This window comes from Octopus bimaculoides, chromosome 4 (assembly GCF_046866305.1).
Source record: "Octopus bimaculoides isolate indiv1 chromosome 4, ASM4686630v1, whole genome shotgun sequence".
Lineage (NCBI taxonomy): Eukaryota > Metazoa > Mollusca > Cephalopoda > Octopoda > Octopodidae > Octopus > Octopus bimaculoides.
Genome location: NC_142931.1, coordinates 101381131 through 101405842, shown reverse-complemented (window position 1 = coordinate 101405842; position 24712 = coordinate 101381131). Strand labels below are relative to the sequence as shown.

Genomic DNA, 24712 nt, shown 5'->3' with positions numbered 1-24712 from the left:
GCACCTGGAGAGGCAGGTCCTTGCTGACTGACAGCATTGTGGGGTGGATAAGAACTGGGGTGAGGTGACAGACAGGGTGGCTAGTCTCACCCAGAATGAGCTGAGAGGAAGCTGTCCTTGTAAGGTCGGGTGGAGGTGGTGAATGCGTACATCACATCTGTCATATACTATCACCTGACTATTACCTCCCGAAGGTAAAGAAACAATAAGAAAAATGTGACTGTTATTGAATGAACAATATTTCGACACTTCATGTGTCTTCCACAAGTTCAAAATAATCATTCGATAACAGTTACATTCATTTTATTGCTTCTTCACCTTGTGGAGGAGTAACACCAATCCTTAAATATTACCAAAATGAAGTAGATTGAGATGATTATCTTGAACTTGTGGAAGACACACAAAGTGTCGAAATATTGTTCATGTGATAACAGTTGCACTCTTCTTATTGTTTAATTGTTATTATTATTATTATTGTGATTAGTGATTAGGGTGGTGCACTCACAATCCTAGATCGTGGTTTGATTCTCAGATGGGGCAGTGTGTTGTGCTTGAACAAAACACTTCATTTCACACAGCTCTACATTCATTTTGATACATGACATGTGACACCTTAGTGCACCTGTACAGACAATGTCAATTTAATGGATAGAGTGAGCTAATGCACAACACATACATTTCATTGCTATAAAAAGACCATTCGTGTAGGCCATTCAGCAAAAACTGAACACTCATGTCTTTGATGGGAGATTCCATCTAATCATTGTCATTACCATTGTTATTCATGCACCTGTTCAGTATCCAGGCATTGCTGACTTGTGGGGCTATGTTGAACAGCTGCTATCATCTGTGAGATGGACCCATCTATCAGTTGAGTCTCTAGTGATGATTGCCCCACTGCCCTCCTTCAATCAAGCAGGCAAAGCAGCCTTCCTTTGCCTGATGGTTGTAGCAAAAGAGGTTGTTGGGTACTGGAATTGATATAATCATCTTACATCCATCCAAGAAATTGCAGGCCTTGTACCAAAATTTGAAACCATTGTTTTAATTATTATTATTGTTATTATTATTATTTAATGATGTGCTACTACTATTGTTGGATACAAATAAAAACGGTACTGATAATTGATATTATGATGATGATGATGACAGTGATATTAGTATTGATGGGAAAGGTGATGAGGGTGATATTAGCAGGTAAAAAGGAATAATGATGGTAATGATGAAAGATAGGTGATGAGGATGATAATGATGGTGAAGAAAAAGAGAGTGATGATAAGAATGAGGATGAAGTCAATAATGATGATGATAATGGTAACGATAGTGGTGACGATGATGATTGTAGTTTTTGTTTGCATCAATTAATGATTAAACTTAGTAATTGGGTATATTGAAAGGACCAAGATATATTTAAATGATAGGAATTGTTATATCTTATACACTTTTCCAATTCTCAATGAATTATTATTATTGTTATTATTATTATCACTGTTGTTGTTGTTGCTGTTTCTATTTTATCTTTTCTTAATCAATCAAGAAGTTCCAACTTTTTATTAATTGGTGATAACAGATCATTTTTATTTATTTAATTACAGTGGTTGTTTTTTCCTTTTTAAGAATACTGAATTAATGAGAAAGAAATTGGTTTTCTCTTAAAGCATGGCATTGTTGTGCAATTTCAGGAAGATGTGGATATTTAAAGGTATGGTTTACTTAGAACTGGATGGTAAGTGGCAGCTCTTGGTAGTAAATAGCACTGAGGGCAATGAAGATCTTTCTGACAGGTGGTTGTTTATTCCAAGAGAGTAGTTGGATGGCTAGATTTCTTCATATATCTAGAGACACATCTAGGAACACCTTGTTCATTAGTTTTTGTAGATTGCCATTTTAGATGTTTACAGAGATAATGTTGGAGTTGAGTAAAAGAAAACGTGACAATGAACTAGGTACTGTAATAAGCTGCACACACAACAAACCAACAAGGCTATTAAACACAAAATGGATGACCATCAGGCTACATGAAGAACACATTTTGTTTAGCAAATACTGGGTTTCACAGCATCCACCATTACATGGGCAATCTACCCTTAAAACACCCAACATCTACAACATACCAAACCAAACCAACAAAAAGTCTGTATCTGTAGTTTGACCTATTAGATATAGAAGCCAAATCTCTATCAGTTCACATGTAGCAGAACACATTACTGACCAAATATGGTACCTGTGATAAAAGCTCATTCATTAGTCTTTGTAGAGTACCATTTTGGATGTACACAAAGATTATATGGGAGTAGCTGACAGGGGAAGTGTAGAAGAGCCTCACAAACCAACTCAGGTAGTTCCAATACTCTGAGAGGTATTGTCTTGATTTTCCTAGGGTGCCAGATTGGCCTTACACAAACAGCAGAAAGTTACCCAGGTCATACTTAAATGGTTTTCATCAGATTAGCCAAGTGGCTTAGCCTAAGTTTTCCATAGTTTCAATTAGTTGACTAACAGGTGCAGGCATGACTGTGTGGTAAGAAGTTTCCTTCCCAACCACATGAATTCAGGTTCAGTTCCACTGGGTAGGACCTTAGGCAAGTGTTTTTTGCTATAGCTTTGGGCTAATTAAAGCCTTGTGAGTAGATTTGGTAGAGAGAAACTGAAAGAAGCCCATCATATGTGTTTGTGTATGCATATATATATATATGTATACACACACAATCACAGACGTGTGTGTGAAAGTGTGTATGTGTGTGTGTCCACCACAACAGAATTGATACTGGTGCTGGTGCCACATAAAAAGCACCCAGTTCACTCTAGAGTGGCTGACATTAGGAAGGGCATCCAGCTATAGAAACCATGCCAGAACAGCCAATGGAGCCTGGTGCAACCCCTGACTTTACCAGTTTGAATCAAAGCATCCAACCCATGCTAACATGGAAAATGGACGTTAAATGATGATGATGTTGATGATGATGAGGAGGAGGAGGCATAGAATGTGCTGGTGCTTTTATGTGGCACTGCACAAGCACTTTTATGTGGCATTGCAAAGGCGCTTTTACATGGCACCACACAGGTACTTTTACACATATACATATATAAATACACACACACATGTATGTATGTATGTGTATGTGTTTTTGTGTGCATGTGTATACATTGCTGGGGACATGTATAAGCTTGCAAGGAATGAAGCTAGTATGTTCCGCTGGATGTGTAATGTCAGTGTGCATACACAACAGAGTGTAAGCACCCTGAGAGAAAAGATGGACTTAAGAAACATCAGATGTGGTGTGCAAGAGAGACGACTGTGCTGGTATGGTCATGTGTATGGATAAGGACAGCTGTGTGAAAGAGTGTCACACAGTTGAGGGAACCTGCGGAAGAGGTAGACCCAGGAAGACCTGGGATGAGGTGGTGAAGCACAACCTTCAAACATTGGGCCTCACCGAAGCAATGACAAGTGACTGAGACCTTTGGAGATATGCAAGCCAAGTGAGACCATAACCGTGGTCTATGCCAGTGCAGCATAACCAGCCTATTTAAGAGTACCCTTCAATCATTGGACAATAAAATGCACTTGCAAAGACCTGTTGAGTCAAGCGAAATCATTGTTGTGGCTGATGACAGTACCGCCTAATCGGCACCTGTGCCGGTGGCACGCAAAAAGCACAATTTGAGCGTGGTTGATGCAAGTGCTGCCTGACTGGTCCTCTGCTGGTGGCACATTAAAAGCACCATTCAAGCATGATCATTGCCAGTACCATCTGACTGGCTCCTGTACCAGCGGTGCATGAAAAGCACCATTTGAAAAGCACTGGTTTATACCAGTGCCAGCTGACTGGTTCCATGCTGGTGGCATGTAAAGAGCACCATTCAAGTGTGGTCGATGTTACTACTACCTGAATGGCCCTCATGCCGGTGGCATGTAAAAAACACCCACTACACTCTTGGTGTGGTTGGCGTTAGGTAGAGCATCCAGCTGTAGAAACTTTGCCAGATGGATTGGAGCCTGGTACAGCCTTCTGGCTTGCCAGCCCCCAATCAAACTGTCCAACCCATGCCAGCATCGAAATTGGACGTTAAATGATGATGATGATGATGGTATATATATATATATATATATATATATATATATATATATATATATGTGTGTGTGTGTGTGTGTGTGTGTGTGTGTGTGTAGATATGTGTGTGTGCATGTGTGTATACATGCATATGTATTCATATATATATGCACACGCACACACACACACATATAAATATATATATATACCACGTTGAGTAGAAAATAAGTAATATTTTGAACCATGAAGAATTTGTATTGGATTTTTGCAGTTTTGAAATTTTTTGAAACATTTTTTTAGCAATTGTCTGATAATAGACATAGACTTGACCAAATGCATCAATAAATTAACATTGATATTTTTTTCACCATTGTTACAATCATCTGAAATGGAAATGTCAAAGTGTGATATCTAAGCAATTTTGCTATTCAACTTCAAGAAAAGATGTAAAGCAGCTGAAACTGCTTGCAATATCAATGAAATGTTTGGTGAGGAAATGACCAGTAAGTGGTCAGCTCGAAAATGATTTTAAATGATTTTGCAGTGGAAACCTGAGCCTTGAAGATCATGGGCATAGTGGACACCCATCTGTCATTGATGATGGTCAATAAAAGACCGTTATTGAGAAAGATCCACATAAAACCACTCAAGAACTGGCAAAAGAACTTCAAGTTAGCCACAAAACTGCCTGCAATCATTTGCATGTGATTGGTAAATCCAAAAAGCTCATCAAATGAGTACCACACAATTTGAATGAAAATCAGAAAATGCGTAGATGTTGAAAGTGCATTCAAAGAGTTCATCAGCTCCAGAACTCCAGATTTCTATGTTAACAGAATAAACAAACTTGTAACTCATTGGCAAAAATGTGTTGATTGTAATGATACTTACTTTGATGAATAAAATTTCTGCATTGTTGAAATATATTCTGATGAATTTCATGTTTCAAAACGTTGCTTACTTTCTACTCAGCCTGATGTATATATATACACACACACATTTATACAAACACACATACATATAATACACAGAAATAACTATGCACACATGTACACATACTTGCACTTCCTCACACAGTTGCCCATATAAGTAAATACAAAACTACATACACATATGTCATCGCATATTGCCCTGAGCATTTCCAACCAACATTTCCTATTACTCTTGAGTTTTGACCTAAAAAGATGAGACTGTGATCTGTGAAATCAGTGATGCCTGGGGATAGGAAAAACACTGATGGTGGTGACAGCATCATCATCATCAGCAGCAGCAAAATAGTATTTATTAAAACCTGTTCTAGCCCTTCTAAGATCAGTGTGTGTGTGTGTGTGTGTGTGTGCGCGCGCGCGCACGCATTCCAAAGCTAACATTTCACCAATTACAACTGCTAGTTTCATGCTTCCATTATTTTTTCCTGGGGAAGAGAAACATAAAACCAGTTGTAGTAATTTGTGAGATTTCAACTTTGAAATAAAGACAATAAACTTTCTTTCTTGCAATGAAAGTGTTTCTATCTACTTTGCAAACACAAATATTGATCTAATTACACACACACATGCTTATATAAATATACATACACACACAAGAGGGCATATGTGTTCAAGCAGAGATAAAATAAGACTAAGAGGCCTCTGTAGTCCTATCCCACAGAAGATTTGACAACCTTTCTTGTGTTTATGGCATGACAAAATGCTTGCAGTACACTCTGTAGAATGGTCAGTGTTAGGATGGGCATGCAGACTTAAATACCATTCTAAAATAAGATGTTTGCCAACCAGTCTATGAGAGAGTGGCTCTGATTATGATGATCTATCCAACACATATTAGCATCAAAAGTAACCATAAAATGATAATGATGATGATTACGCCAGCTCAATTTGAATCATTCTCAGTCGAAAGACGCCTGTTGTTATTTCTTGTTGTTTGTTGTTCTCCGTTTTTGCTTGCTTTTTTTTGTCTTTGTTGCCATACACATTCACTAGCTTTCTTACAAAGGGGTCTAATGCTCTTAGTTTAGGCTTTTTTGGCGACAACCAGATCGAACCATCTCAAGTGTAACTGTCCAAAACGGTCGCGTGACTTCTGGAATTTGAATGAGGAAAAAAGGCCAAGAATGACCCCCATCTTTTTTGCCTGTCCTTCTAATTGTTGTTTCTCTTGTCCACTTTTGTGTCGTCTGTCTGTCTGAGCGTTTTAATGCCCTCTATTGTGTTTTTGTTCCATTTATATATATATATATATATATATATATATATATATATATTGTGGCTGTGTGGTAAGAAGTTTACTTCCCAACCACATGCTTTCAAGTTCAGTCTTACTGTGTGGCATCTTGGGCAAGTATCTTTTGCTATAGCCTTAGACCGACCAAAGCCTTGTGAGTAGATTTGTTAGATGGAAACTGAAATAAGCCCATTGTGTGAATGTGTATGTGTTTGTGTCTGTCCCCCATTGCTGTACTTAGCCAGCCCCATTGCCAGACTTACTCAACTATTGTTTTATCTACCCAATTGTTACCCTCTTAACCCAACCATTGTCCTACCTAAACAACTAGTGTCCTGTCTATCCAGTTCAACCACATTGGTCTACCAATCCAACCACAGTCTTATCTATCAGACCCCACTGCCTGGCCTACCAAATGACTTATTGATACAACCACCACCTTTTGTATTCGACTATAGCCATATCTACCCACCTAACCATTGCCCTCTTTACTTAACATTGCCCTATCCATACAACTATAGCCCTACCTAACCCAACTATTCAACAACTAAAGCCTCAAATTTATCTATTTGACCATTTGCCTATTTATCTTTTATATTTTACATGTTTCAGTCATTTGACTGTGGTCATGCTGGGGCACTATTGAACAAATTGACCTAATTTTTTTTAAAGCCTAGTACTTATTCTATCAGTCTCTTTTGCCAAACTGCTAAATTACAAAGACATAAACACACCAACACTAGTTGTCAAGCAGTGGTGGTAGACAAACACACACACACACACAATGGGCTTCTTTCAGTTTCTGCCCTACCAAATACACTCACAAGGCTTTGATCGGCCTGAGGCTTTAGTAGAAGTTACTTGCCCGAGGTGGTACACAGTGGGACTGAACCCAGAACCATGTGGTTGGGAAGCAAGCTTTTTACCACAAAGCCATGCCCATGCCTATTTACTGAGCCATTGTTCTACCTACCAAACCATTCCTCTATCAACCCATTCATCATTCATCGACAATTAATTCACATAATCATCATCACCATTGTCATCATTTTACATTAACTTTCCATGCAGGCATGGAATGGATGGATCATCATCATCATCATTGAATGTCCACCTTCCATGCTAGCATGAGTGGGACACCTATCTATCATTATTACTATTATTACCCCTTTAACATTCAGCTTTCTCTGTCAAATGTAATGCTTATTCCTTCAATTTTTTTATAATTAATCATGTATTATCTCATAGTTTAGAGATTTTGAAGATATGATTGTTTATTTTCAGAATGACATTGCAGAGAAGGTGTGAGATGCTAAATCTGGCCATGTGAACATAAAACAGGTAGAATACTTGGGCCAAATATGACTAGTTTAAATGCCAAAGGGTTAAGACGGTGAACCAGCAGAACCATTCCTGTGCCATGCAAAATATTTAGCAGCATTTCATCTCATTTAACGTTTTGAGTTCAGATGCCTTTCATCTTTTTGGGTCAACAAAATAAGTACCAGTTGAGCACTGGGGTTGATGTAATTGACTAGTCCCTTCTGCCCAAATTTCAGGCCTTGTGCTTTTAGTAGAAAGGATTATTATTGTTATTATTATTATTATTATTATTATTATCATCATCAAAGTGGCATGGTGGTAGAATTGCGAGCACGCTGGGCAAAATGCTTAATGGCATTTTGTCCGTCTTTATGTTCTGAGTTCAAATTCTGCTGAGGTCGACTTTGCTTTACATGCTTTCGGAGTTGATAAAATGAGTACCGTTTGAGCACTGGGTCAATCTAATTGACTTATCCCCTCCCTCAAACTTGCTGGCTTTGTGCCAAAATTTGAAATCATTATTATTATTATTATTATTATATTTTTATTATTAATATTTATCAATTCTGTTCTCTGCCTGTCTATTGCCCACTATTATCCACTTATAAATGAGCAAACCCATCACTTCTCTAGGCATGAATCACTTCACCCACACATATAATGAGTGAGGCAGAAGTCATTGATATGAACAGAAGAAAATGCAAAAATGAAAGAACAGTAGGGAATGTAATGCACCTGCAAACTCAGTAACCACAAGCAAGTTATCTCCCTTTAATCATGTGTCATATTTTTAATTCAATTTTATTATTTTATATTTTAACCTACATGAGAATATCACTAATGTGAGGTTTGCACAAACCAGTCATAAAATCATATTATGTTCATCACATGCCTTTGAAATGATTGACCTGTTACTCAAACATGGTACAAAAGCATTCATACTTGGTTAATCGCAGAATTTCATCCAGATTGGATTTTAACTAACCAAATAAAATAATTTTATCTGCACTCATCCAGTATTGAGTACTTTTACTTTCATTCATTGCCGTTGGTGTATTTATATATGTGTGTGTTTGCATGAGTTTCTGTGTGAGTCTGTGTATACTATTAGTGTAATTTGGTGTAAACACACTGAGGAATATACTCCCAAAGGGGAAGTAACTTCCCTAAAAAGACATTTAAAGTAAATTCAATCTTTTGATAAACAGAGCTTTGTAAAATGAATAGCTGAGTAATAATTGATTAAAACAATTGAGAGAGTACTGCCCTATGGACACTGAACACTCAAAGAATTAAAGAAAGATGTTTTAGTCTAACTGAAACATTGTTTTATATAAAACATAGACAAAGAGAATCTGAAAACAGTTGAGTTCATTTGAATTGTCTGCAGTGCAATATAAATGTTGAGGAAGATTGGAAATTTAAAAATGGAAAATAAAATGTATTCATTAAGATATTACCATACCCTGCTGGCAGAAAACTTTCCAAAAGAAACTTGTAGAAAAAAGTAAGGATGACAGATAGCCATTTCTTTTGCATCAATATATATCTATTTATCACAGTATATTGTTTGGTAACTTAAGTTTCTGTGAAGTTCATGGAAATAAATTTTCTATCTTCTTCCTGACTATTGCAAAGAATGACCAAGACCAGACATGATTCTGTGCTATATTATGGCTGAATACTTGCCATAAGCATGCAGTTTTAAACCGAAAACCCTAAATCTAAACTCACATTTAATCAATCAATACTTTGAGTTTGCATCTTTTCTTTCTTTCTCTCTCTCTTTCCTTCTTTCTTTCTTTATTCATTCATTCATTCATTTATAGAATTTTTGTTAAATCTGAAGAAATTTCCATACATAATGGTTGGAAGCTTCTGTTGTCTCTGCAAAAATCTTAACGGCTGGAAACTGAACAGTCTGGAAGATTGAGTAGAAAGCAGCTTATTGATTATCATTCTTATAAGTTAAGGATTTGGTAAAGTAATAAATAAGATAGCTGATGGATTTGTCAGAATAATGTTCATAGACTACAAGCTGATTGATTCTGTTTATCCATTGTTGTTGCCAGTAAATTTCTTTCAAAGCATATTAAAAGGAGGTACAGTGCCCATCAAGCCCTTCCTGATAAGGTTGGTGCATCAATGTTTCAAATTGAACATCTATTGGGAAAACATATACAAATCTATCAATATACAGGAATGGAGTGTTGGCAGGGAAAATAATGAGGGATGGCTATAATTGGAATATATTAGATCATAGATCTGTTTTTTAAAGCCAACTAAGAACTACACTGCCCAACAACAATAATAATAAAAGGAAGGATACATTAAATAATATAGTCTTAGGCAAGATTGTTCTGGTTGGAGCATACTTGATCACAGGGTAGCTTGATCAAAACTGACAAGGAGTTTGACAGAAACAAAAACTAAGACTTATGAAATAACTATTAGTTACATAAAGTTCGTTACAGGTGGCAGCACTGATTTGTACATGGCAACAAATTTAAGTCATGTTCTGAATATTGAATATTGGTACAGACAGAGTATTGGATTGAGCAGAAGTGATATAAATTTGAAGGTGGTATGTATTTTTTGGTACTTGTTGAATCTGGAAGAAAGAACATCACCCATGAGGTTTGCAGGCCCTTCAGGACTGGTGATGAAGATGCTATTAATGGTTTGTTTAAACTTTTGCAGGAAAACATGAACAAGAAGAAGATTTCAGTGAGCCAAAGATCTGAGGGGAAAGGAATAATAATGGTAATAAAGGTTAGTGTAGCACTAAGGAAGTTGGTAGCACAAAGCGGGCATGAATGAGTGGGCAGGAAGTGCTTAAGTGGTGTGAGAACAAGATTAGCCAGCTCCAAGAATCAGGCCATTACAGTAGCAATAGAAAAGACAGAAAGGAGACAGTACACATGAGGGCCAGAGACTGGAGCATGTTCATAACTGATTTAGTCAAGTGGCCTTTCCCTGGAGGCTGTCTAAGATATCTGTGTATAGCAACAATATCATTCCAGATGTGGGAGCAGTACACCATTGTGGATCTCATTTGAGCTTTGTAAAGTTCCAGCAGCTGTTGTGGCCTGGAATATATTCTGGCTCTGAAGATGCACTCCCAGCTGTGCTAAAGTTGTGCTTTCTCCAAGAAAAATTCTCAGTGATTGTGAAGGTTCTAACTGAGATCAGTCCATGTTTAATGTGTGTATGATGCACTGGTATTTTCTTGAAATGGGTAGTGCTTGAGATTTTTTAATTTTTGCTAAAAAAATACTAAAGCTGAAAGGCCCCACTGAAGGATTTCCTCAAGGACCCTTTTTATGCAAGGCTTAGTGTGTCAAGGCTGAATGTAGATGATGCATAGTTGAGGAAAGTTAGGGAAGAATAAAGAATTGTGCCATCCACATAAAAAATCGGTGTAATTAGATTTAGTAGCATGCTGGGTGTTGATGTATAGAAAAAGGAGAGAGTTGGGGCAAAACCAAACTCTAGGGAACACTATAGCTAAGTGAGAGTGGGGCAGAAAGAGTTCCATCAACATATGTTGCCGTGGTGTTATCAAGCAAGAAGTGAGTAATCCAAGAGATGAGAGATGGGAGGAGCCTACAGGTGAGACGTTTGGTAGGAGATTTAAATGCCAGACATGGCTGAAGGCTTTGCTGATGACTTGAGCAATGCCATTGCTTTTACCAAATTTCTCTAAATTGAAAGCTCATTGGTGAGTGACATGAAAGAGGAGGTTACTTGTGGCTCTGGCTCCGTAGAAACCATTTGATGAAGAAAGAGAGAGAAGAGGAAGGAAGGGAGGGGAAGAGAGATTCAAGTTATTTCTAAATGTCATTGCTAATAACTATCTCTATTACTTTGGCGATATAATAGGTGAGAGCATTAGGATGAGAATTGATTGGGTCAGAGGGGTCGCCTCATTTTGAGGGGTGAATGGAAGATGCTGTAGCATGCTTGGAAATGTTGGGGACTGCCCCAATAGAAAACAATAGATTTAAAAGCTTGGTGAGTATAGAAGTAAATTTGGGGGCAGAGTGCTTTAGTGTAATGGGAAAACATTGTCAGACAGTTGCTGTGTTTGCTTGAAGTGACTGGAGGTAATTACACACTTAGCACATGTGTATGTCAAGGGATAGAGAACCTGGTGGAGTGGAGTAGATTTAGTGGGGTTAGCAAAGGGTCTGCAGTGTAGAAATGGAAGCAAGGTGGAGGTTTTCACCATAGGGGAACTGTTTATAGAGCTATCACTGTTCAAAAGAGGAGGAAAATAAGATTCCACTAAGATGCCAGAGTATTAGATGAAGATGAAGGGGATCTAGTGGGAAATACTAGGCAGAGATGAAGGAGGTGTATTGCATAGAGATGTAGTTGGTGTAGATGAAATATTGTATAGAGATGATAGTTGAATAGAGGTGAAAATGTTATAGAAGGAGTATTGGAGAGAGAAGGCAACATAGAAAGGGATATTAGAGAGAAAAGGTGGTATAGAAGAGAGTATTGGATATCCATAAAGGCGGTATGGGAAGGAGTATTAGATGGAGATGAAGTTGATATGGTGGAAAACGAGAAACAATTATAAAGTTAATTAATATGTTGTATAGCTTTTAAGTTTGGACTCAAATGATAAAGATAAGATTAATTAAGGATTTAACAAACTAGCTAATGAGATAACCACTAACTAAAAGATTGCTCATCACAGCGAAATTACTTGAGGAAGTCATTTATTCATAGAATATTGATGATGATGAAGATAATGATGATGGCAATAACAAATGTGATGTTGATGCAGATGGCGATAATGGCATAGTGATGATGACATCGGTGATGATGATGATGATGATTACAGGGACAAGCCTAATAGTAATGTTGATAAACTTGATGACATCATTGAAAGTGCTGATATTTACCATGACAAATTTAACAATGATGACAATTGTGCTGCTGATAATAATGTCGGTAAACCATAACGATAAAGATGCTGATGAAATGACGATGACAGAAATTTTGAGACCGTGGTGTTTAAGATGCCGATGATAGTACAAATGATAATGATGACGACAGTGATGTGGATACGGTGTTGATGATGATGGTGATGATACAGAAGAGGAGAAAGAGGATGTGGTGCTATTATGATGATAATGTTGACAATATTGCTGCTGACGATGATGTGGAGATGTTGACGAGGAAGGTGAGGATGGCGATGAAGAGATGACAATAATGATAATGATGGTGATGATGGTAATAATGATAATTGCAACGATATGAATTGTTGCTGTTGCTAATGTTGAGGTCAGGGAAGATCAAAGACCTGTTGAAGATAATAATGTTGATAAAGGTAATGATGGTGCTGATGCTCTAAAGCATGATCCTGAATATTACAGCCATAATGACATGCCTATTCCCTATTGCTCACACAGCAAAGACACACACACACACACAGAAATGTCTTTTCATATGATAAACAATGTGACACAAACTGATTACACTAATGAGTTAATGTTTAGTATTGCCTCTATCATCATCACCATTTTTATTATTATTGCAAATATGTCTCCTTATTGCCCTTGTGGCCAATGAAAGAAATAATCATTTTGCTATTACTCCATTGCAAAGCGTGGATCTAACGTAGGCTTTCCTTTATTTTTCTGTCTTCGGACTGGGGTCGATCTAATCAACTGGCTCTCTCCCCACAAATTTCAGGCCTTGTGCCTAGAGTAGAAAAGAAATCAATATCACTGACAATGAGAAAGCGGTGAACTGTCAAGCCTTTATTATCATTGTTATCAATATTATTGGTTGTGGGAAAGTGGCAAGCTAGCAGAATCATTTGCACACTGGGCAAAATCCTTAGCAGAATCTCATCATCTTTATATAATGTGTTCAAATTCCGCCGAGGTCAACTTTGCATTTCATCCTTTCAGGGTCAGTAAAATAAGTATCAGTTGAACATTGGGGGTAGATCTAATTGACTTACCTCTCCATCAAAATTACTGGCCTTGTGCCAAAATTTGAAATCAATATTATCCTTTTCTACTCTAAGCACAAGGCCCGAAATTTTTGGGGTGGGGGCCAGTCAATTAAATCGATCCCAGTATACAACTGGCATTTAATCTATCAACCCCGAAAGGATGAAAGGCAAAGTTGACCTTGAGTTCAAATTCTGCCGAGGTCAACTTTGCCTTTCATCCTTTCAGGGTCGATAAATTAAGTGCCAGTTGTGTACTGGGGTCGATCTAATCAACTGGCCCTCTCCCCCCAAATTTCAGGCCTTGTGCCTAGAGGAGAAAAGAAATCAATATCACTGACAATGAGAAGGCGGTGAGCTGGCAGAATCAATATCTTGCCAGGTAAAATGCTTAGTTGCATTTTGTCTATCTTTACATTCTGAGTTCAAATTCTGCCAAGGTTGAATTGCCTTTCATCCTTTCAGGTTGGTAAAATAAGTGCCAGTTGAACATTGGAGCCAATGTAATTGACTTACCCCTTCCCTGAACTTGCTGGCCTTGTGCTAAAATTTGAAATCAATATTATAGGCAGTGGACTGACAGAAACATTGCAGTATTGAACATAGAACTTTGTGGTATTTGTTTTGACTCATGTTACTCTGAATTCAGATCCCAACATAATCAACTTTAACTTTCATTTTTTCAGAGACAATAAGCATCAATCAAGTATGGGGGTGGGAGTTGATGGTATTAACTAATACTCTTCAAAAGTTTCAGGTCATTTGCCTATGCTAGAAATAATAATAATAATAATAATAATAATAATAATAATAATAATAATAATAATAAAGTGTTATCAAGTACATTGTTTTGTCTTGGTATAAAAGATGGGCTACAGCAAATATTCTGCTTAATACCACAGATTTGCTTGTCAGTTGTTTGACTATAACCAGTTGAGCATGTCCCTTGGTGGCTGACGATATGTGCATCTCTGATCACGAGCAGAAGTAGTGGGGGAGCATCATAGTCATGTGTCGAGAAGAACTCTTTGGGGTTTGGATAATTCACCTTTGGAAACATGGATATTTTGCTCAACATCCTTAAACAAACTTTATTCAGGAACCTTTTGTGCGGGATGGGCTACTCAACCTGAAGAAAATTCTAACTGAGCCCCACCTGCGAGGTCATGCGCTGTTTATCTTGATATGAGATCACCATGTCGCGCACATATGGTTGTGATGCATATGCCTGGTGTACCCTTATCAGAAGGATAGTCATGATGTGTATACTGGGCTTCGTATATTTTACCCCAGTGTCACTTTGATGGCATGCACTGCTCTCTCACTCAATAATACTCTTTTACTCTTTTACTTGTTTCAATCATTTGACTGCGGCCATGCTGGAGCACCGCCTTTAGTCGAGTGAATACCTATCCTTTCCTTTCTCCCTGAGTATTTGAAAATGTAAACATCCCTTTCATTGCAAAAACACTACTGTATTCTCCAACTGGATAGACAAAAGAACATCTCAAGAAAACTTTAAAACTTTAATATATTAAATTTTGTATGAAATGAATCCCTGACTACCCAAATATGTAAACATACCTTTTATTGCAACAATAACTGAGCTCTAGGATCAGTGTAATCCACTAGCCCTCTCCCCCAAAATTTCAGGTCTTGTGTCTATAGTAGAAAGGATGATTATTATTATTATTATTATTATCATTATTTAACACACCAGGCAAAATGCTTAGCGGCATTCTGTCTGTTTTTGTGTTCTAAGTTCAATTTCTGCCAAGGTCAACTTCGCCTTTCATCCTTTCAGGGTCAAGAAAATGAGTACCATTTGAGCACCGAGGTCAATGTAATTGGTTTACCCCTGAAATTGCTGGCCTTGTGCCAAAATTTGAAACCATTATTATTATGGAACCATGAGGCACAAGGCCTGAAATTTTGTGGGAGGGGGCTAGTCGATTACATCAACCCCAGTGCATGACTGGCACTTATTTCATCAACCCCGAGAGGATGAAAGGCAAAGTTGACCTTGGTGGCTTTTGAATTCAATATGTAAAGACAGATGAAACACCACTAAGTATTTTGTCCAGCATGCTAACAATTCTGCCAGCTTGCTGTAGTAGTAGTAGTAGTAGCAGCAGCAGCAGCAGTAGTGGTAGTAGTAATAAATAAAAAGTTAAAGAAATTCCAAAATTCAATTAGAGCATCCTGCATTGCTTCTTCAACAAAAGCCATCAAGTTCCACTTGTTTGTAACTGATTAAAACAAAAAATATGTAGAGATAGATAAGAAGCAATAAACCATATTGTCTCTGGTTGCCCAGTCCTGGCTAAGAAGGAATATATTCACAGACATGACGGAGCTGAGACCTATATACACTGGAAGATATGCCAACACTATGGAATAACAACAGAAAAAGATGGTATCGGTACATCCCAGAAAAGGTCACAGAAAATGAGAAAGCAACCATACTATGGGATATGCCATTACACACAGGTAGAGGAATTAAGGCCAATAGACCAGATATAGTTGTCAAAGATCATGAAGGAAAAACATGCTTTCTAATTGATGTATCAATACCAACAGATGACAATGTTTCTCTAAAAGAAATGGGGAAACTTTCAAAATACAATGACCTGGAAATAGAGGTAATTCAAATGTGGAGTCTAAAACCAGAAACAATTCCTATCATAATAGGCGCACTAGGTATGATCAAAGAATATTCAGACAAATACATAACAAAAACACCAGGACTTACAAATATATATAACATACAGAATGTTGCACTACTAGGCACTGCACACATCCTATGTAAAACCCTTAAGGGCATCACAACAAACCACAATGCATACCCATAATAATAAAGCTGAAGTGAAGATCAAATATACAGAGTGTGCTTTTAAGTGGCAAAATATGACCATCCCATGTCTTTTTCATTTTTCATTATTCTTGTCTTATTTTGAATGTGAGGAAGAAAGATGTAATAAACAAAGACAATATGTTTTTCATTATTACACATTGCATTCTTTTAATAGTGTATTTACCCTAGTAAAGAGTTATGTCAGTCTTCATACTTTAGTAATAATGATAATTCTTTCTACTAAAGGCTCAAGGCCCCAAATTTTTTGGGAGGAGGCTAGTTAATTACATTGACCCCAGTGTTCAATTAGTACTTATTTTATTGACCTTGAAAGGCTGAAAGTCAAAGCCAACCTTGACAGAATTTGAAGTCAGAACGTAAGAATGGAGGAAATGTTGGTAAGCATTTTGCCTGACATGCTAATGGTTCTGCTAGTTCACCGCCTTTATAATAATAATAATAATAATAATAATAATAATATTTCTTGCCAATTTTGGCACAAGCCAGCAATTTTTAAGGGAGTAGACAAGTCAATACTATCAACTCCAGTACGTGACTGGTACTGTTCTTTATTGACCCTGAAAGGATGAAAAACAAAGTTTATCTCAGGGAATTTGAACTGAGAATGCAAAGAGCTGGAAGAAATACTGCTATGCATTTTGTCCAACACTTAATGATTCCGCTAGCTTGCTGCCCCTATAATAACAATTATTATAATAACACTAATTGTTTTTGTACTGTTTGATAATTCCATCTGTATCATCTCTATATTTCCCCCCCCCCCCCAAAAAAAAAATTCAATCAGTTGACTTTCATAAAGTTATTTTCCTTGTTTGTTTTAGATTATAAAGAACACTAGAAGGAGTTTTTATCACTAAGAGCATGGATAACCTCAGTTAATCATTGATTTGTAGTTCCGATATGCAGTGTTTTTGGAGCATATGTAAACACCATTGTCTTTAGGTATCGTAGAATTATGCCTGTATACTACATCTGTTTTGACATTGTTGTGGTAATTGTTTTGGCATTTCTGGTGTTGTTTTAGTGTTTTAGAATACAAATGTTTACATCTTGCATACCTTCACATGAAAAAGCAATGTGGTACAAGCAGTGAAGATTCTTGCTATTCCCTTATCAACAAATCCTTTGCTGGATCTGTGCTTTCAAAGCCATGTAAAACAAGAGATCCTTTACTTTTAAAAATAGCTAAGGGTTAGGCATCCAGCTGAAAAACAATGCCTCAGTAACATGTATCCCTCAAACATAGCCTACCATCGATAAACAGATGTAAAAATGAAAGCTAGCAAGTGGTCATAGCCATATCCCAGAATATCAGAGCCACATTGTTCATACAGAAATATCTAGTAGATAATTCTTCATTTTAACATTGAAGTTATAGGCATGTTGCCCAGTGAACATAGCTGCCAACTCGATTTTGTCTGTGGATGTATTCTATTCTAATTTTGAAAAGATTGGGCTACTTGAAATGATATAGTGAATTGTCTCATTGTATAAGTTCCGTCATCCACACTTGATGCTCAAATATTGTTTCCTTATTTTCTTCTTATAATTAGTTGTGGTTAGGAATTGACCCAGTGCAGGTAAAGTCAGATATTTCATTTCTCTGCATTTAGCTTAGAACTTTTGAGTTATTGTTAACTTTCATTCTGATATACTTCTCTGTCTAGCATTATTATTATTATTATTATTATTATTTACTTAATGATGTAAGTGATATGTTCATCACTAAGTTTGCAGACTACTGGTGCCACTTTAAGTACTTGTAATGGGATGGTTGTGGTGATTAGTCAGAGACCAAGAGAAAGGGCTACAATTTCCAACACAATAAAATATAAAACCAACCATCCTCGTCATTGCACTACCACAAAAACTAAATATGAAAATAATGGAACAAAATCAGTAAAAGGCAAAAACAAAAAACAAAAAAAAAAACAATGAAATTAAGCAACCACGGAAGAAACAAATAAATATGAAATCCATTTTGTTAATCCAAGTCAGTTTTAGTGGACAAGCCAAAAGATCAGAGTCTCAGGCTGAATTATTGTTGATGTGTAAAGGTTAATGATACTGGATTAACTTGAGAAAGATGATAATGATGACCTCATTTACTGAGTCCTTTAAATTATTGTCTGGAATGGGATGAAGAGGGAAGAGAGGGGAATGAGTAGAGTAGGAGGGAAGGAATGGATGGATGGGAAAGGAAAAGAAAATGAAGGGAGTGGGAAAGGGTGAGTCTTAGAAGATGCAGAGAAAATGGAAAAGAGGAGGAAATAGCAATTAAAAGGCAAGACACACACACACACACACACACACACACAGAGAAAGACAGAGAGAAGGAGGGAGAGGGTGAGTGGCAGGGAGAAATAAAACAAGTACAAAACTAAATAAAAATGTAGTATAATATAAATCTGTTGTTGGGATGAATGAGACATGTGACATTTCACATTTACCACAGATATATTTATCAAACATTAGTGTATCTTGTCCCCACCAGATGGATTAAACGAAGTTAAAGGAGGACATGATGCTGGATAAATAAAAAAAATTATTGCTAGGAACATGATGTAGGAGAATCTAAAGAACAAGTTTTCAATGATTCAACAGTGATAATGCTAAAAATGCAAATATATTCATTTTCTGTTATTTTATTTGGCTTAAACAAAAATATTAGAATTCTGTGAGAAAGAGGGAAATGGAGGTTGTGACACAAATGCCTTTCCCGGGACCTGTAGTCATTAGCAGTATAAGTATAGCAAATGGGCATCACCTCAAAGCAAGAACTGAAGTAAGGTGTAGATCTATTAGATGTTTTACTCTGAGTTTTATAATAGCACACATTACTTTTCCCTCATCAGGTCCACTATAAAACTCAAGTAAAACTCATATCGGAAAACTGACAACATATACAAGACAGTATTGTCATTCTACACATACACATAACATCCTGAAGCTTGTCCAAAATACTTGGCTTCTTCAATGTTAGAAAATGTTTCAGTTCTGACTTCTAGGTAACTTTCAACAAATCTAACAAAACTCTGTGATTCAGCCCTACTGTGTATGCAAGAGGACCAGCTGTATGAACTGACAACCAAAATAAGGGCACAGATGCCTTTCATGGTATTGGCAAGCTTAATTTAAGGGGATATTAATGCTACATATTCACACACTGGGAACCCTGTCTGACTATTTGGCTTAAAACTCACTCCATAGTATACTACAACCAGCTGATACATCACCAGACTGTTTCTTCCTGTTGCTTATTTTAAAACTCCTACAATAGCTTCTGTTTGTCTGGACAAACAAATAACTAACCATTTCTACACAGGCCCTTACTAAGGCACATATTCTTTTTTATCTTGTCCAACCTGTTGGTCCTTACAATAAATACTTTGCATTTGTATTCCTCTTCACAAATAAAACAGTCTTTACTCTCTTTTGAGAAGTTGTAACATGAATGCAACAACAGTATACCAAGAACAGCCAGATCAACAACATCAAACCTTATCAATTATCATAAGCGTCCTTTGAATTACATCTGTAAGAGAATGGCATAAGAGAATACAATATGTGATCTATAGATGCTGTGTGTTTATATGAAAGTGGCATAACGATATGCTATATATGATATGCTATCTATAAGAAACCCATTGCTCACAAGCAAGAATGAGTTTGTTAGTAAATATCATGGTTCCACCAATAGTTTTAGGTGTTTCTATAGTCGAGAGCAGACATAGGCACCTTCTTCTTTGACCTAGTAGAATATCAAGGATATAACACAGAGAGAGAGAGAGAGAGAGAGAGAGAGAGAGAGAATTGCATCAACAGTTGGCTGGTATTAGTTCTTGACTGAGTAGACTGGAGCAAGGTAAAATGAAGTGCCACCCAGTGAAACCAACAGCCCTATAATGGTGAGATCAATACTCTAACCATAAGTGCATGTAGCTTCACTAGTGGGGGAGGATAATCCTATGTGTTATGCATTAATACTATGTGTGTTACTACTACATTGTATTAGTAAAGCATACACACAGACAGATAAGAAGACAGGGTGTTTAGGGTAAATTCAACAGTTTGCATAAAAGGAAAAGAAAATACAATATCCCATCCAAGAACAAAAGCTTTTTAAAAAATCAAAAAATTAACTAGATCGTGATTGCACATTATTTACATTATTTACAATTGATGAATATTTGTCCTCATCTTGTTTGTTGTTAACACAACATTTTGGCTGATATACCCTCCAGCCTTCATCAGGTGTCTTGGGGAAATTTTGAACCTGGGTTCTCATTCCTAAGGTATTTTTTGATGTTATTTTTCTTCTTCTTCTTCTTCTTATTATTATTATTATTCAGGTCACTGCCTGGAATCGAACTAGGAATCTTGGGGTTAAGAGCACAGGCTACTAACCCCAAGATTCCGAGTTCGATTCCAGGCATGATTAATAATAATGATAATAATAATAATAATAATAATAATAATAATAATAATAATAATAATAATAATAATAATAATGATAATAACAACAACATCGAAAAATACCTTAGGAATAAAAACCCATGTTCAAAATTTCCGCAAGACACCTGATGAAGGCTGGAGGGTATATCAGCCGAAACGTTGTGTTAACAAACAAGATGAGGACAAATATCCGTCAAATGTAAATAATGTAAATAATGTACATAATTCCTCATCTCTTAAATATAGAACTGTAGATTATGGTTGGGATATAACAACTTATTTGAAGTAGCTATCCTCAGTTTCCACCATGGCTTCAAGACAGCCCTGGAACCTGGTGCAAACATTCTTCACTGGGAATGAATTCTAGCATACAGATGTAGTCAGAACACTTTCTGTGTCCCTCCCTGCTGGACATGGTTCTGTAGGCTCTGTCGCAGCTGCCCATGTCATGTCTTACAGCCTTTACAATGTTCACAAAGTATTGAGCTGCTGTCATAATGTCAACTTCTAATATTCAGATTGCTTCCATTCTTCCATGTCTGCTAACTTTTTCTGAACTACAACTTCAATCTTTATGCTCTCCAGCACTATTGAATGTTCACCAAAAAAGTAAAAAAGGTGACATAAAGAAAATCATCAAATTTAGCTCAAACACCCTGTAGATAGATCAAGAGATACATACATATATAAATATATGTATATAAAATGACACACACATACACATGATGCACACAATACAGCAGGTTATAATTTGAGGAGTAGTTGGTTACTATTTCTAGAAGCTTGAGTGGCAGTATAGAAGCCTATTTGCAGGTTCATAAATGCAATATAGTTACATGTGTTGTTTAAATTCAGACCAGTCATCATCTTGGAGAGCAATAATCAAAACTGATTCTGGTCATAACTTTCTCATCTTTACTTTCATATCTACTGTATATTAATGACTACATCAAACTACAGACCCTTACTTGTTTCCTTTTCAAAAGCAGTAGACTGTGACTTGGAGTAGATTTGGTTATCATTTCTAGTAGAACGATTGACCATGTAGAAGCTGCTCCATTGGTTCATATTTTACAAGTTAATACATATAGAAGATGATTATAAAATTACAATAAACACCAAAACCCAGAATCAATAAATACATATAAATGTAGCATTACATTAATAACTTTTCACGAGTCAGTTTTTCTTTACAAAGTCCAACATTACATCTATCTATCTATCTATCTATACATACATACATATGCATACATCTATGTGTATGCGTGTGTATGTGTGTGTGTGCTCATCATCATCAACATTGCCAATATATAAAAATATATATTCGTTCATTCATTTCATTTTACATCTGTTTTTTCATGCCAGCATGGGTTAGATGAATACTGAGGTAATGTTTTTACAGCCAGATATCTTTCTTCTTGCAAGCCCTCAGCTGCTTTCGAGTCTCCAAAGGTGCTGAGCTACTAAATGATTTACTGACAGAAAAATATTGATGGGTTGGTAGCGCAGAGATTTGATGGTGGGTGAGCAACATAAAATGCAAATATTCACACATGTGCATGCACACACACACACACACACAAACTTATATATTGTTTGTTTGTTTGTTTTATGTCCCTTTTTCCATGTTAGCATGAGTTAGATGAATATATTACTGAGGGATTGTTTTACAGCTGGATGACATTCCTGTCACTAACACTTGTCATTTTTAAAGAAGCAATCACTTTACACAATTTTGAAGGTGTGAAAAGAGCAGATGTCTGATTGACAGATAGCTTGTAGCAAGCTTGTAACAAGCAAAATTATTCTGAAATCAAAAAATCCACAACACTTTCAGCTCTAGGAATTACAAACAAGGGATTCTTAATTGAATGTATGTACACATGTGGTATCTTCTGGCATAAGTTATAGTAAGGGAGATAATCACTTGTAGATCAAACATGTATATTTAACATCCATTTTTCCATGCTGACACAGCTTAAATGTGAAGTGGACTTGATGCAGGATTTTATGGTTCTTTCTGGCATCAGTCCTCATGTGTTTTTCACATCTTTGAAATAGCAAACTGACTAGTCATAATGTCAACAAAGAATGTGAACATTACCGTTTTGCTCACATAATGACATACAAAATATCAACATTCATGCATATTTTAACATAAACACAGTACACATATCTCTCTGTCTGTCACACAGTGTGTGTGTGTATGTATATATATTTATATATGTATGTATGCATGATGAGTTTTTTACAGTTTCCCCTTACCAAACTTACTCGGCTATTGGTCAGCCTGGGGAATAGTAGAAGATATTCACCCAAGGTGCAACAAAATGATTCTTAACTTGAACCCATCCTTATACCCCAACACACCCAACCCTATATCTGTGTGTGTGTGTGTGTGTGTGTGTGTGTGTGTGTACACACACACAATATCATATGTATATATTAAGGTAACAAGCTGGCAGAATTGTTAGCATACAAGAAAAAACACAATAACATTTCATCTGTCTATGATTCTGAGTTCAAACTCCACCAAAGTTGACTTTGCCTTTCATTCTTTGGGGGTCAATAAAATAAATATCAGTAGAGTACTAGGAGTGATGTAATTGATTTGTACTTGCCCACCAAATTTCAGGCCTAGTGCTTAGAATAGAAAGAAGTACATATATATATAATGCCATATATACACATACTCACACGCACACAAATACACACACACACTCTCATGCACACTCTCTCTCTCTCACACACACACACACATATGTATTTAGAATTTACAAAGTCTGATCTTGTCTTTTTTTTGTGGATGTACAATCGTTAGTATATTTTACTTTTGATTCTCATTTTCCTCGAAAATGTAATTAATGATTCTGAATTTTATAATCAAATTGTTCTCGAAGAACACAAGTGAACTGATAGAATGGTCTAATGTGGGCTTTAGAATTTGACGAGTAAGATCTATTCCTGCATTCATGAATGAGTAAGTTAAGAGAAAAACAAAAGAAAGATATCAGTTATTGTTGCTCAATTAAACAGAATAAATAATTTCGGATCTACTTCAAAAGTTCAACGAAGAATATCTATAAGAAACCCATTTATCTAAAAAAAAAAAAAGCAGAACAATGACTACAATGATGATTCTAGAGGAATAGATAATGAAGAATTTCACAAAGAGAATTATAATAAATATAACAGTAAATATTATTTATGAGATTGCAAAGTGGCTAGCAAACATTAAATAGATGAGATGCGATTGATACGACGAAAATTATTGATTTAAATCTTCAATTACGATGCTTAACACTAGCATTTAAAATTCAACAAATTTTCTTGACAATATTTGTACATTCATGCATCCATCACACTCCTTCTCTCTCTCTCTCTCTCTCTCTGTGCATCCCTCCCTCTCTCACCCCTTCTTCTCTTTCTTTCAGTCTGTTTCCTCTTCATTTCCTTTTTATTCTGAAGAACTAATGTCTGAAGAGTCAAGACACTCTAGACCAGGGTTTCCCAACCTGGTCCATGTGGACCACTAGGTGGTCCACAGGTAATTTAGATGGTCCATGGAAAATTTTCTGTGGTTCACCTGAAGAATTTGTTATATTCCCTCCAACATTTACACGATCTTTTGTACTGATCCCAACTTCACTCTTCACATTTTTTTAATTTACCCTTCACACTGTTATATTCTAACTGTACAGCTGTTTTTCCTGAATAAAAGGGGGTGTTTTCCATGACTCGGTAACCTTTTTTATTCGCTTCTATCAAATAAAGCTTTCTTGAGAATCATGTGCATTTGCAAATTGG

General features: G+C 36.5%; 1 protein-coding gene across 1 annotated transcript in view; it reads right to left on the bottom strand.

The window, feature by feature from the left end:
- Positions 1 to 24712, bottom strand: part of LOC106867327 (rap guanine nucleotide exchange factor 4) — an 828140-nt gene that overhangs the window by 262798 nt on the left and 540630 nt on the right. The window lies entirely within an intron of this gene.